General features: G+C 36.5%; 1 long non-coding RNA gene across 1 annotated transcript; it reads right to left on the reverse strand.

The window, feature by feature from the left end:
- Positions 1–234: 234 nt before the first annotated feature.
- Positions 235–1869, reverse strand: LOC107790439 (uncharacterized). Its single transcript, XR_001649040.2, has 3 exons — positions 1592–1869; positions 614–831; positions 235–470 (listed from the first exon to the last, which is right to left on the reverse strand). It is a non-coding gene; the product is annotated as an uncharacterized LOC107790439 (long non-coding RNA).
- Positions 1870–16695: the final 14826 nt, after the last annotated feature.

Consider the following 16695-nt stretch of genomic DNA (forward strand, 5'->3'; position numbering starts at 1 on the left):
TATTGTCAGACGACTAAAAAAATAACTATCATTGTTACTAAGAAAATTCTTCCATAAAAATATTTTAATAGATCATATGTTTATCAATTTTTATTTTATTTTTACTAAACATATATTTACTTATAGTAAATATAACAAAGTAAGATTGAAATAATATTCATGTAACAAAAAAACTCGAAAAACCGAAAAACCCGACAAAACCAAACCAATCCAAATTGATATAGTTGTTTTGATTTGGTTTTGATAAAAATCGAACCAACCCGGTCCATATTATACACCCCATGTTGTGGGGATCACCAATTAATTGAAGACTTACTTTTTTCCAACCCAAATATTGAAACTTGGGTTATTTTTCAACCCAATTTAGGAAAATATTCAAAATAATCTTTGAGATTCACATCCAACAGTAGCGCTAAAGTACCGAATGCCAGAACTGAGCCGATTAGTTGAGCTATTATGTACAGAGGTGCCTGCAACACATGCATATGATGTTAAATACATTTTGCTACTATTCTACCCCAATAAATTACCATATGATTTTATGTCATCCAAAGGTAAATCAGAATTCAAAATAGTTTAGCCTCAAAAAGAAAAATAGTACATTAGTACGTACTAATTTCCATGGGAAGCGATGGAAGATAGTGAAAGTGATTGTAACAGCAGGATTAAAATGACCTCCTGATACTTGTCCCAATGAGTAAACCATCACCATTGCAACTGCTCCCCATGTCGTGCTTATCCCTGGAGATGTTATGCTCTCATCATCAAATAGCCTATTCATTTCAACTGATCCAAACCATGCAAATATAATGAAGTATGCGCCAATTGCCTCTGCAATAAACTGGAAACAAATTAAAATAACAGGGTTTAAATCATTTAAGGGGGTAGGATACAAATAGTATTCAGGGAGGGATATATGGGGCATGGATATAATATTTAAAAAACTGAATTCAGTATTTTTGAATGGTAGTCTTTTCATGGAGATTATTGGGAACGGAAATGCGCCTGGGGTTAAGAATAACGAAAAAATTGCCTTCTGTCTGTTGCCATGGAATGTATAGGTAGGGATTGTTTTGTGCTTGGAAAGCCCGTTCCGCGCTCTCTATGCCCTTTTTTGGGGGTCCCCATGAACTGTTTTTTAATATTCGTGTTCACCTTCTTTCTTCCTTCCCCTCCACATGGAAGGATCATAGGGTTCTCCCAACATACATATCTAGGGTTGCAACTGTTTAGCATGCAAGGATCGGAACGGGCGGATCCCAGAAATTCTTTTCTGATCTATTCGTTTCAGCCTTAGAGGATTGAGCTTTTTGAGAGTGCCGCACTGCGATTGAATGGAGGATGTCAATGATGAAGAGAAAAGTCTAGTTCTCTTTTCATTTGAAAGGGGAATGGATGTCTTATCGAGAGTGATTACGGAAGAGCTTTTTCATAGAGGAGAGCGATAGGTCAATTTAAAGAGCAAAACATAAATAAAGTAAAAATAACTTAAATTTCAACAAATATTAAAATTTAAACTCAATTCAAGTGTGAAATGGGTTCCGAATCCATCAAATTTAAATCTTCAATTAGCCTTGTGAAAGAACCTAACCTTTTGTGCTAGTGCAACAACCGAATTAGCTGATGAAGAAAGCCCTATGTTAGTATCAGATTGGGACCTAAAGATATTGGCTGCATGGGCACCTTCTTCCATTATATATGGTGATTTCTTCTTCTCAGTTGCAATTCATTTCGCCGACATTTGATTAACATAAAACAAGAAAATCGAAGCATAAAGGCGTAAAGGGTTCTCAATTTATTTTCTTCCTTTATTGTCTATCAGGATGAGGATATTATAAGGATATGATGAATAGTTGGAGAATTTGTTCAATCCCGCTGTATAGTAGGATCTCTAGAACTTCAAACTTCGATTCAGCCTTCCGATTTTTCTTTTAATATTTGTGTCTATCTTTTCGTTTTACTTATATACCAATACGGTCTTCTTCACATTTTCGATATATTGTGGACGAGTGGCTTTTTTTGTAATTATCTTTTGTCTATAAAGTTCATGAACTATATGTCTTCGAGGTGCCTTAACTATAAGAAAAGGCAATTGCCATTACATGGCTAGCTAATTCCGTTTAAATGACACAGAGCAGCTTCTTAGAAGTTCTATTTGTTGTCCAAGAGAACGGACTAGTTGAGGCAAGTCCAACTTGAATATTGCACCTTTGAGTTTCAATTATATGCACGGATGATTATGCTCAACTCTAATCCTAAAAAAGATATGCGGTTACTGTAAATATAGTCCAGTCTAAGAGTTCGAAGTCGAATCCCACAGAGAACTAAGAATTAGCTACAACTGTTTGATATCACTAAGAAGACAAGTTGGAACAATTTCTAAGTTATAAAGAATGAGATTTTTTTATTCTAAACTAATTAACTAACAAATCTAAAAATCAGTAAATATCAAGTAACAAGGATAAGAGTTGGAGACAAGATTAAGCAGGTCTAGAGTTATGATTTTTTCTATTGTCAGAATCCTTCCCGCTATGTCTTCTATAATTTCGCTTAAGTATTCTCTACCGATCGTGAGTACTTAGAGTGTCGTAATTCTCTTTCGAGAAACTAACACAATTTACAATATGTATTCTTCCGAATTATGCTAGCTGGAACTAGTGCACCGTTCACTAAGATCGCACCAAGGCTTCATTATTCCTAATCGCACCTTTAAAGGTAAAAACAAATATCACTGGAGCTCCTGGGTCAAAATGTGTTTTCCAACAGAAGAGGGCGGTATTGGATTCAAGAGAATTCATGATATATGTGAAACCTTCTTGGCTAAGAGGTGGTGGTGACTCAGAACTGAAAACAACCTCTGGACTAGGTTCATGATCGCCAAATACTATCCCAAAAGCAACTTAGTTGCCAAGAAAGGGAATTCTAAAGACTCTAATGAATGGAGGAGCCTGATAAATATCAGAAACAAAGTGGAAACTAACATTCTATGGAGAGTGAATGAGGGGAACTTGCTATTCTGGTGGGATAATTGGACAGATGACAGTCCTATAAACTCCTCAGTTAACCTAAACTATAAACCAGGGAATACTAGAGTGAAGGAATTCATTCAAAATAATAGCTGGGATATTGACACCCTTAAAAGTGAAGTCCCACAAAATATTGTAGATATTATAGAGACAGTGAATATAGGAAATTCAGATACTAAAGATCAGGCAATCTGGAAGCCTTCATCAGATGGAAACTTCTCTTGTGCATCTGCGTTACAAATTCTGAGACAAAGGGACGATCACAATTCACTTTTCAGTAAAGTGTGATCCAAAGATATCCCCTTCAAGATCTCCTTCTTTATGTGGAGACTGTTGAAAAACAAGCTTTCACTAGATAATACTAATTTGAGATTTGGATTCCAATTAGTCTCCAGGTGTTGTTGTTGCAGACAATCCAAGGAAGAGAACTTGCAACACGTATTTGTGGAAGGAGACATAGCCAAAAGGGTATGGCACATCATTTCAAGTCCACTTGACATCAATTGTAGGGCCAGTGGTATCAACAATGTGTTATACCAATGGTGGAACCAACATTCTAAGAACCCATTGCACAAACGTATTCTTCACATAACTCTCATTAGTTGGGAGATCTGGAAGGCCATATGCACAAAGAAGTACAGCTAGAAGACTACAACCATTACCAGAATATGCCAACAAATAGTGTTTCTAATTAAAACTGCTATTGGAAAGAAATTTAGCAGAATGGAGGAAGAATGGTGTTGGAATGATATTTGCCACATTGCGGATAATTACCAACCCAGATTGCAAAGCATCATGGTCACTTGGATTAACCCAGAAGAGGATAATTGGAAACTGAACTCTGATGGCAGCTGTATGATGACAATGGGTAAAGCAGGAGCCGGAGGGATTGTTAGAAGGGGAAATGGAGATATGGTAATGGCTTATGCTAATCCTATTCAATTCTTGACTAAGAATTTTAGTGAATTGCAGGTTGCGCTCTTTGGAATCATATGGTGCTGTGAACAACAATTCAACAAGCTAACCGTGGAACTGGACTCACTACTGGTGGTTCAAATGATTCAAGGAAAAGCAAAACCACCATGGAGGCTTCACAAGGACATAAAAGTTATCAAAGAAAAGATATCACATAGAAATATTGAAGTATGTCATTGCTTTAGGGAAGAAAACACTGTAGTTGATTCACTTGCAAAACATGCAACTACCATCATGGAGTACAAGATATACATGCAAGAAAATGATCTGCCTTGCGAGACAAAAGGATATCTGAGAATGGACAAACTCCAAATGCCTTCCTTCAGGATTAGAGCAACCAAACACCCAGGATGGTTCTTTGAACCACCATAGCCTGTTACTACTAGCTGGTAGGATCACATGGAAGACACATTACACCAGCTAGCACAAGTTTAATTTTTTGAGAAATTAGGCTTTCATGCCATTATGTACTGAATGGATTTCCATTCCTTTTGGACAAGGAGGTCAGGCCTAGCCCCCTCCTTTGTAATTGTTTGTTTTAAAGAAAAAAAAACCTCCATATTGATCCCTCACATACGTTAGGAGTGATGTTGTTCAACAACTACGTAAAGGTGTACCCTTTTTCCAAGCAATACATACTAAATGGGCACATATCAACAACAATAAACACGTAGTTGAATAAGCAGAAAAATAAACGGCTCAATTATATAAAAACATAACAAGAATTTATCGTACGAAAGGTTCCATCAAAACCATAAATAACAAATTAGCTATTCATAACAGTATGCAAAACTATAATACTAGAATTCATAACAAATAATGGAAATAGAGGAAGAAAGAGGGAAAAACATGAAGTTGAATCCTTCTCCTTCTTGTTCGTAGCATGTTCTTTCCTCCCCAAAGTCTTCTTTCCTTCCAAAGTAGTGTCTCTACCTCAAAAGTACATTTTAAGATGTATTTATAGCGATTGAGGTTTTTATGGGGCGAATTTTCCTTCTTGAATTTTGGATTGGAGAAGCTGGCTTCTTATGCTCCAGTCCCAGTCTAGCGAAGTGAACCTCGCTTCGTTTTCCGGGAATTTTCTGGTTTCTTCTGCTTTGGTCCTGGTCTGACGAAGTAAAACTCACTTCGTTGTTCAGGACTTGTCTCTTCAGTTTTTTTTACCAATTTTTCTCCTATTTGATCATTTTCCGCATAAATTTGTTCCTACACATAAGAAACACGTATTGAGCATATTTTCACTTCAAAAGTGGTGTGAACTCCCACAACTCACACAAGAATTAACACACATATACACTCAAAACATGTATTTTTCATCCTTTATCACTACCCCAGCTTAAACTCGTGCGCGTCCTCGAGCAACTTAAAATTAAGTACATAGGCAAGAAATACCTTTCAAAACATACTCAAACATCACACAAATGATAATGGTTTATATCAACGCTTAGAACCCAGCATATTCACTCTTTATACATTTCCTCAAGTATTAAACTCATGCCGAGATTATTTAAAATATTCATGTGACTTTTTCGAACTTCCTTGCCTCAAAACCTGACTCTAATGAATTTCACACTCTGATTCGCTCCTTATGCCAACTCAAATATCAATGTCTCTACTAATCCTTTACAAATTATGTGCCCTCGCCAATAAATCATTGAGAAAGTAGTCCACATACTCGATACAAGTACAAATATATTTTATGGACTCTCAAATTGAAAGAATTTCCTCACTTTCACAAAACATTTCTTATGACACCCAAGTTCGTACCATAGGCTTGCCCATAATGTAAGTCTCTACTAATTTAAGCTCGCAAAGTCTAGGATCAAGTAGAACTTTATAGATTCTAACGTAGGCGAAAGGATGGGTAGGATATATTTAAGAAAGTAGTGACTAACCCTCCTAAGAACTTTAATACACTACACTTCATTTCTAACCACATTCTTGTCATGCCCACTTCAATATTTTTCCATAAAACCATACACATTTAGGCCCTTCTTCATTAAGCATATTAACAAATAAATACTTACTAGCCCAGGCAATAATGTGAGAGGTGTTATTCTTTTTTTTTTTATATTTTTTTTATAACACTCTCTTTTATTTGATATTTTTGCTAGTACCTTATTTTTTGTACACAAGTGCACCTTATTGTCGGACTTTGTATGGTTCCACTCAAAAGCTACCCAATTTCTTTCTTTACTCTTCTAGATACTTAAGTGCTTTCGGAGGTAAAAGTTCAACAAGATTTGATTAAGAACAAAGGAGATTCGGCTTGTATTGTGGTTGCCAAAGAAACGGCCTACATGCTCAAAAGGGTTGACTAAGGATAATATTAGCACTGCTAAGAAAATGCTAAATGGTTAATCAAAGAAAGCCTATATAACTTCCCAAACTTATAAGACCTAATCATTTCGCTTCGGCTCACATAAGGGGCAATTTCTGGACTAGCAAAGATGGCTAGAGTATACCAAAACCTCACCTTACAAAATGCACATGACTCACTTAGGACATCTCGGACCCGATCCTCACATTAAAGCAACTAGCACAATCATCATAAAATTGAAGCACATGAGAATTAATCACAAGAGTCAAAAGATGAGACTCAGTGTCAAAAGAAAGTCACACATATTTCAAGGCATATTATTACAAAGATCAAGAAGAAAGTACGCAGTTCAAATGCTCCGTACCTAAGCACCTATATAAAACATGTCAAAATGCATAGATACTCAAGTTCTCCCGATTCCATTATCAGTTCAAAAAGAAAAAAAATGAATTATTTTTCTTTGGACTTTAATCCCTCAAGAAAACTCTCTAGGAAGTCCATCGTCGAGAAAAGTCCAATACTTTTAAAAAATTCTACCTACAAGAAAAAACTACTACCAGGTTCAAAAGTCATCCCTTAAAAAAGAACCATGATAATAAGATAAACCAAGAGGAATTATTTCGGCCTAATTATTATTTTATTTTTATTTTTCAGCTTACATAAAATAACACAACTAAAATAGCATAGAAAACCATCCAAGCAGTCTCGTCACCTCACACTTAAAATTATGCATTTCCGCAATGCACACCTATAAATATAAAAGGGTAAAAGAAACTCCTTGGTAGGCCAAAGGCCGAAGCATTAGCAGCTCATGGATTACTCTGACTCCCGGACTTGGTTCATTGTGCGGGCACCCTACACTTAGTTCTAACCATATCACTTGCTTTTGCTTTCTTCCAATGGATTTTCTTCCCGTGCTCATATAAAAATAAAAATGACACCACAAAAATAATACAATAATAAAAAAATAAAAGCAAAAGAAAGCAGTCGGGTTGCCTCCCAACAAGCACCTAATTTAACGTCGCGGCACGACGTGAATCACTTTCTGCCTCCACCTCGAGCTTATAAATTGAACGCGAAGTTTTTCTTCTAGCTTATGATTATGCGCTTGGGACGATACAATTTTTTTCGAGCCAAAGTTTAAATAAAGTTTCATGCACTTTTTGGCTCTCGACCGATGAGTGTCACCTTATCTAGACGACCTTGAATATTCCAAAATATAAGGTCCATCGACCTCTACCCTTGACTCCTTTTTATGCGCATAAGGATCAATTCTCATTTCACCATCTGAACATAATGTAGAAAAGTGTTTAAAATGCAGTCCAACAAACTCAAATACCTGAACTTCAAGATTTTCAACCACCACGATACAAATTACATTAGAGTCAACTAAATTTGTATCATCAATGTCCTTGCCTAACTCTAGTATCATTTCTTCATCATTGACAACATCAAATTCTAGCTGGTTTGAGTGTTGGTGTTCTATTTTGACGTCCGCCACTAGCACCTCAATTTCTACATATAATGCATGCTCTTTTCTACTACTATCCATAATATCAGTTTGTTGAGTATTAAATGCTTCAACCAATTGACTCACTTATGCCTCCATGTTAAGAATAGTTGCACCTTGCTTTTAGATTGCATCCTATTGCCTTTGTATTTGCAGTTGTTTCTGATTACTTCGTTCAATGAGGCACTTTAATATATTTTTTATCTCCTTCAGGTCAGCTTCCCCTGGTTCTTTGTTCCTATTAACTTCACAAGAAAAAGTAGAACCATCATAATAAGGGGTTGGGGAAGGATAAGACATATAAGTACAACTATAAAAGTAACCCTCTTGACCACCATAAACATCACATACATGCCACACATAAGATTGAGTTGGTACACATAACTCGCTCTAGGGAATATTTTGACAATTTTGCCACAGGTGGTTTCCTCCACAGTACGCACAAGGAGGGTCAAAGTAGAATTATCAATATCAAAATTCTCATAATTCCAAGATGTCATGTTTTTCAAATCAACAAGTCGAATAAAATAAAAATAAAAAATAAAACAAGATAAAAGTTCAAACGTGAAATCTAGCAAGATATACAGCTACAACTACACTATTAGTTCCCCGACAACACTGCTAAAATGTGATCACGTGCAACTCTAGTCCTTAAAAAGATAAGAGATCGCTGCAAATATAATTCGGTCGAAGAGTCCAAAGTCGAATCCCACAGAGAACTAAGGCTTACCTACAACTATTTAATATCACTAAGAAGACAAGCTCGAACAATTTCTAAGTTATAAAGAATTAGATTTTTTATTCAAAACTAATTAACTAACAAATCTATAAAGTAATAAAACTATCAATTAATAAGGATAGGGGTTAGAAACAAGATTAAGGAGGTCTAGAGTTATGATTTTTCCAATTGTCAGACTCTTTCCCGCTACGTCTTTTATAATTTTGCCTAAGTATTCTCTATCAATCGTGAGTACTTAGGTTGTTGTAACTCTCTTTCGAGCAACTACCACAATTTACTAGACGTATTCTTTCGAATTACACTAGATGGCACTAGTGCATCACTAACCAAGATCGCACCAAGGTTTCATTATTCCTAATCCCATCTTTAAACCCTCCGTATTGATCCCTCACATACGTTAGAAATGATGTTGTTCAACAACTATCTAAATGTATCCTTTTCCAAGCAATGCACACTAAATAGGCATAGTTTATTGATGGCCATTCAATCAATAACAATAAATACATAGTTGAATAACTAGAGAAATCCAATGACTCAATTATATAAAAATATAGCAAAAATTTATCCTACAAAAGGTTCCATAGAAATACTAGATAATAATCTAGCTGTTCATAGTAGTATGCAAAACTACAATACCAAAATTTATAATAAATAATAGAAATAGAGGAAGAAAGAGGGGAAAACGTGAAGTTGAATCCTTCTCCTTCTTGCTCGAAGGGTGTTCTTGCCTCCCCAAAGTTTTCTCTCTCTCTCAAAATCACGTTTTAGGATGTACTTATAGCGACTAGGGTTTGTATGCGACGAATTTTCTTTCTTATATTTCAAATTGGAGAAGATGGTTTCTTCTGCTCTGGTCCCAGTCTGGCGAGGTGAACCTCGCTACGTTGTCTAGAACTTTTCTGGTTTCTTCTGTTCCGGTCTGGTGAAGTGAACCTCGCTTTACTGTATGAGACTTTTATCTTCAGCTCTTCTTTCACCAATTTTTCTCCTATTTGGTCCTTTTCTGCATAAATTTATTCCTACACATAAGAAACACATATTTTTACTTCAAAAGTGGTGTAAACTCCTGCAACTCACGCAAGAATTAACACATAAACACCCTCAAAACATTCACTTTTCATCCTTTATCAACTGATAATGCAAAAATATTTATACTGTGAGGTCACTTATTAGGTAATTACCGTAATCTCTTAATAAACATTAATTAATAATATGGCAAAAATGATAATTAGCCTGTTAGCACAAGTTAAAGGTCATTGATATTATAAAAACATCTCTACACTATCAACATAGGAAGCATGACAATGCATGCTGAAAATGCATACTTCTAGTTGTTTCTTTCTCTGTTAAAGACAGATAAAGACTGGTTAACATCTCAGTCATAATTACTAAGTTTCTCTTTTGGCCGAAGTGATACTTGTAGTATTTTTTGTGTACAAATATGTCTCAAACTTTTCTCCCTAATAACTTGTACTATTTCGGTAAGCATTTCTTTTTTTTTCTTTCCTAATTGATCCACTCCATCTATCTGAGATATTATATTGGAAACAATGTTTCTCCAATGTCTTAGGTTGAAGTTCAGAATTAGGATATTGTCTCTGAGCAACCTTAAAAGTGTTTGTGTTTTTGTTTAAGATAGTGCTCCTTGTGTTGGGTGTATGACAAAGTTACATATGGAAAGTAAAAAAGAAAAATAAGCTACTTATAAGGAGTTGAATACTCTTAATGGTGTGAGACGTTTTGGAAAACCTTTAAGGCTTAGCTCAAATCAAACAATATCACACCGTGTTAAGATTACTTTTGGGTCATTTTACCATAAAATTTTCATGTGGTGCCCAGTTTTGCGCCATCGATTGAATCTGTACCCACTTTTGAAATAAAGTTTAACTGATATCCAATTTTTATAATAACTTCAGATACATACACTTTTCTCTTCTTCTTCTTATTCTTCTTCTTCTTCTTCTTCTTCTTCTTCTTCTTAGTTGCAAAATTGTTTTGTAAATTTGTTGTTTTGACAAGTTGATAATTGGGGTTTCTTCTTGTAATGGTCCAACCGGTCATTTTGAGAATTTGCACTTCGCTCGGTAGTTTGAGGAAATGAGTAGCTCCGTATAATGTATTATGACTTATGTGAATCGTCGGTATTGGTTTTGAGATTATTTAGAATAGGTGTAGTAGAGTGATTCTCAACTAAGGAGCTTTAACTTGGAAGAGTTGACCAAGTTTGATTTCTTAGTATTTGACTTCAGATTGAAGTTTTGATGGTTCCATTAGCTCCGTTAGGTGATTTTGGACTTATAAGCATATCCGGATTGTGAATTGGAGGTCCGTAGTTGAATTTGACTTGAAATGGTGGAAGTTGGATTTTTGGAAAGTTTGACCAGGAGTGAAATTTTTGATATAGGATTTGGATTTTGGTTATGTGAATTGGAATAGCTTTGTTATGTCATTTTGGGCTTGTGTGCAAAATTTGGAGCCAATCACACGTGGTTCGATATGTTTCGGCGCGAGTTTTGAAAATTTGATAGTGCAAAGTTCATAGATTTTGATTTGGGGTGTGATTCATCGTTTCGATGTTGTATGTAAGATTTGAGGCCTTGAGTAGGTCCGTATTATATTATGAGACTTGTCGGTGTATTTGAACGGGATCCCTAGTGGCTCGAATGAGTTCCGTAGTGAGTTTTGAACGAGCTTGGGCATTTCAGCACTTCTAATGATGTTATGGAACAATTGAAGTGTGGAGGGCACATTTTAGAGGGAAGAAGTGCGGCCGAAAACTCCCAAAGTGCTGGGGCAGTACGAATTGTGTGGACTACACTTGAAGATGTGCGGACCGAAGTTGAAATTGTGCGGTCCTTAGAATTCTTCTCGCGACCGCAGAAAGGTGATTTCACAGGTTCGCTGGTCCGACTTCGGAAGCTTATATCATTTGATCTACAAAAATTTGGAGATGATCCCAAAACAAAAGTTGTAGCCCTTTGTGTTTAATTTCCATAAAGATAAGTCAATCATTATTTGGACATTTGTAGATAAAGTTATGGCCAATTTACTAAAACCTAATAGGGCAGTCATTGTTGAATTGCGACCGCACAATTTGGACTTGCGGCTGCGGGACTCGGGATGTGTGATCTCACAAAAGAATGTGTGGTCAGCACAATTAGAGGTCATATATTGTACTATATAAACGAGGATTAAAGTATTATTTCACATTTGGACTTTGGGAGCTTGATTTGTGGCGATGTTTTGTGATTGTTTTTAAACAATTCATCGGGGTAAGTGATTCTAACTCGGACTTGGTTAATATACATAAATATATCATTATTTTCATCATTTAATTAGTATTTTGAGATGAAAATTAGGGGTTTTAGCTTAAAGTCTCATAGAATGAATTTTCGAGTTTTGAACATCGATTCAGAGTCGGATTTGAGTGAAATCAGTATGGTTAGACTCGTAAATAATGAATTGTCGGATTTTATGAGTTTTGTCAGGTTTCGAGGCACGGGCCCGGGTTTGACTTTTGGCTGGTTTGGGTTTTGATTGATGATTCGATCTTTATCATTTGAAATTGTTTCCTTTGACTTTTCGCCGGTATTAGCGAGATGGCATTCTTGGAGCATCGCTTGACTTAGTCGGTATTGGAATTTGCTTGTTCAAGGTAAGTAACTCTTCTAAACTTAGTGCTGAGGGTATAAAACCCTGAAATTTATTTATGTGATTGTGCTAGGTGACAGGCGTGTGGGCGTGCACCATGTGAATTGTGAATATGTTATTTTTGTGGCACAGTATAATGGCCCTATTTTGTTGATATTCGTGTTTTCACCATGTTATAAAGTAATTAAGGTGACAATCATGCTAGATATCATGTTTAGGCTTTATGTCGATACTGTTGGGACCCATAGTGGTCGTTTCTTATTGTCATTTCACTAATTTCATTGATATTTCGTACTCAGTAATATTCATGCATTCATATCATATCTCAGTCTAAGTTGTTATTTATTGATACATCATATCATTGTCGTCAGACTAGTTCTATGACATTGTGAGCTTGTGAGTGAGACTGAAGAGATTGATAATTGAGTGAGATCGAGAGCTGATTATGAGTGACAGTTATGGGATCGGGCTACACGCCACATGGGTTATACTGAATTTATGATAGCGCTTGGGCTGAAGGAGCCCCTCCGGAGTCTGCACACACCTCCAGTGAGCGTAGTTGATTATATTGAGGGATGGATTTTCCCTTGACATGGATCTTGTCCGAAGCATTATATACCTGGAAGTGGATCTTCTCCACGGGCTGGATTGGCCCTACTCAGTACTGAGTGACTATTGGTCAGCTGATGTATATATTTCGGGAAGTATCTGTCACGACCCGGATTTCCTGCCCTCGGGAGTCGTGATGACACCTACTAGTGAAAGCTAGGCAAGCCAATCGTTTGAACAAATTACCTTTTTGTCTTTTTAATTCTTTAACAAATGTGAATCAACAGTTTATAAACAGCGGAAATTAAACAAGCGGAACAAATAATTACACCATTTAAATATATCCAATACAACTTCTTACAACAAAGACTACCCAGAACTGGTGTCACAACTTCACAAACGGTCTAGAAATACTATAACAAAGTCTGAAAAAAATAATACACTATTTCTGAAATACGTAAATGAAACAGGATGAAGGGATAGAGGGAGACGGCAGGGCCCGCGGACGCCTGCAGGACTACCTTGAATCTCCGTATGGACTGAAGGCAGCTACCCAAAGCTAAGGTCCATAAGCTGTTGCGCCGGGATCTGCACACAGTGTAGAGTGGAGTATCAACACAACCGACCCCATGTGCTGGTAAGTGCCTAGCCTAACCTTAGCGAAGTAGTGACAAGGCTAGGACTAGACTATTATATAAACATGTATATTTAAATCATATACAGCGGAAAATAAGAACAATAATGTACAGTTAAGTATGAAAGGGGAAACATGCTGCAGGGAAACATCAATTAAGGATAGAAAGACATCGGGTAAATACAAGGAACATCGTATCTCAATTATCAGCAAGAATCAGGAATCAAACAAGTGCACGACATCACCCTTCGTGCTTTTACTCTAGTCCTCACGGTAAGAATTAATATAAATTGCATGACATCACCCTTCATGCTGTTACTCTCATCCTCACCATAAAATAGATATAATCGACAGGGAATCGTACATCGTGCGGCATGGTATAACCCTTCATGCTTTACACTCTTCCTCACAAAATCATACACCATACCACCCTTCGTGCTTTAACACTCTCTCACCAAAACAATACACGACATCACCCTTCGTGCTTTAACACTCTTCCTCACCCAAACAACAATCACAAGCACTAAGGCAAGGAAATGAATAAAATTGCAATAAACTCCCGGCAAGGGAACAATAGTTCAACAACCAAATCCCGGCAAAGGAACAATATCAAAGCATCAACATCTGGCATGGGAGATAGCATTAAAAGAAACAATATCCCGTCAAGGGAGACAATATAATATATCTCTTCTCTTTTTCACTTTTACTTCAAAATTCACTTCACAATTTAAGCCAATGCTCTATAAGGTTCAATTGCCAATTATACTACCACAATTCATTATATAACTTGAGCCAACGCTCTTCAATACTCAAATACCACTATTACTTCAACAAATTTAATCAAAAATAGAAATCATCACAAAAAGGCATGAATAATACAAACAGAGTCATAATAATCATAATACAAGACTCATGGGCATGCTTGACACCAACGCATAGATACTCGTCACCATGCCTATACGTTTTACTCATTATATATCACACAACAAATAGGACTCGACTCCTTATTCCTCAAGCTAAGGTTAGACCAAACACTTACCTCGATACCACGAACACACTTCAAGTCTCAACTATCGCTTTACCTCTTGATTCCACCACTAATTAGTATCTAGCTACAAGTTACTTAACTATGTCAATAAATGCTAAATGATTCAATTCCAATGCATGAAAATATATTTTATAAAGTTTTGCCCAAAAAGTCAAAAATTGCCTCGGGCCCACATGGTCAAAACCCGAGGTTCGAACCAAAACCTGATTACCCATTCCCCCACGAACCCAAATATATAATTTATTTTGAAATCAGACCTCAAATCGAGGTCCAAATCCCCAAAATTTGAAAAGCCTAGGTTCTACCCAAAACACCCAATTTCCCCCATGAAAACCTTTGATTTTGAGTTGAAATCATAAGAAAATATGTTAAAGATTGATGAATCCAAGTTAGAAAAGACTTACAATCGATTTGGAAGAGTACTTGTTTTTGAAAAATCGCCCAAGAGTGTTTTGGTTTTGAAAGGGTTTGAAAACTGGAAGATTTTCGACTAAGTTATAAATTTGCAGGTTGCATGTGTCGCAATTGCGACTAGGGTTCGCAATTGCGAACCCCTCAGAAATTTGACCCTTTTGCATTTGCGAAGATAATGTAGCATTTGCGACCAAGTCAAGTTTCGGTCACCTTCGCATTTGCGAGGGACCTTTCGCAAATGCGATATCGCATTTGCGATAAAACAATCGCATTTGTGACTAAGGCTGCCCAGGTCCATTATCGCATTTGTGATGCTTTGTCGAATTTGTGAGCCAGGCTTCGCAAATGCGAAGCCTGCAGACCTGAACATACTAGCTAAAAAACCTGCAATTTCCTAAGTTGAATTCCACTCTGTGGCCTATCCAAAACTCACCCGAGCCCTCGGGGCTCCAAACCAAACATGCACACAAACCTATAAACATCATACGGATTTGCTTATTCATTCAAATCACCAAAATAATATCATCAACTATGAACTTAGCATCAAAATCATTAAATCATTTAAGAACATCAAAATTTTCAATTTTCTCAAATAAGGTTCGATTCACGTCATTTCAAGTCCGTTTCTTATCAAATTTAACAGACTCGACTTAATCCACATATAAGACCTGTACTAGGCTCCGGAACCAGAATACGGGCCCGATACCATAAAAGTTCAAACACATTTTATTTCCAAAAACTCATAAATATTCTAGAAAACAATTTTTTAAAAAATTCATTTCTCGGGCTTGGGACCAAGGAATTTGATTTCGGGCATATGCCCAAGTCCCGTGTTTTCCTACGGACCCTCCGGGACTGTCAAATCATGGGTCCGGGCCCGTTTACCCAAAATATTGACCGAAGTCAACTTAAATTCATTTTAAAGGGAAAGTTCATTATTTTTCATAGATTTTCACAAAATGGCTTTCCGGCTACACGTATAGACTGTGCACGCAAATTGAGGTTAGACAAAATGAGGTTTTAAGGCCTCGGAACACACAATTTATTTCTAAAATGAGTGATGACCTTTTGGGTCATCACAGGATCCTCCTTGGGCCGTATCGGCCATGTACGGTACTGAGTAATTGGGCATGAAGAGCAGAACATTTGAGACAGTGAGATTGAGTACTCTGAGAGGATGATTACATGATTCATCTCTGATATACATGGCATTGACATGCACACATGACATACAAGCATAAAGATACATTTTCCTCATGCTGTACGGTATCACATCATTCTTGACTTTTCACACATATTGATATGTGGGCATAGAAAGGTATTTCACACTTGCAATCTAGAAATAAAATGAAATATCTTATTCATCGTAGAAAGGATTTTTAGAAAAATTATAGTTTTCAAACTATCTCATATTATTCGACGATTTTGGTAAAGGATTTGGATTTTCACTGATATACTTGAAAAACGAAACTATTTTTTGGGAATTATGAAAAAGCTGAGCAGTTTAAATTCCGAGTTACTTCTTTTATTATTTGCTTTACATTGGTATGAACTGCTGTTGGTTATTGGTGTTGGACCCAACCTACATTCCAGCTCGTCACTTGTTTCAACCTAAGGTTAGTTTGTTACTTATTGAGTATATGGGACCGGTTGTACTCATACTACACTTCTGCACATTGAGTCCAGATGTTGGATTTTGATATTGCTGTATTCGATGGGAGCTAGATTTAAAGATGTACCTGCGTTCCGGTTGTACCTGCCTCTTGTTTATGGTAGCCTTAGATTCATAAAAGTTTGTTATGTACTTTTCAGACAGATGATGTATTTAC

This window comes from Nicotiana tabacum, chromosome 3 (genome assembly GCF_000715075.1).
Source record: "Nicotiana tabacum cultivar K326 chromosome 3, ASM71507v2, whole genome shotgun sequence".
Classification (NCBI taxonomy): domain Eukaryota; kingdom Viridiplantae; phylum Streptophyta; class Magnoliopsida; order Solanales; family Solanaceae; genus Nicotiana; species Nicotiana tabacum.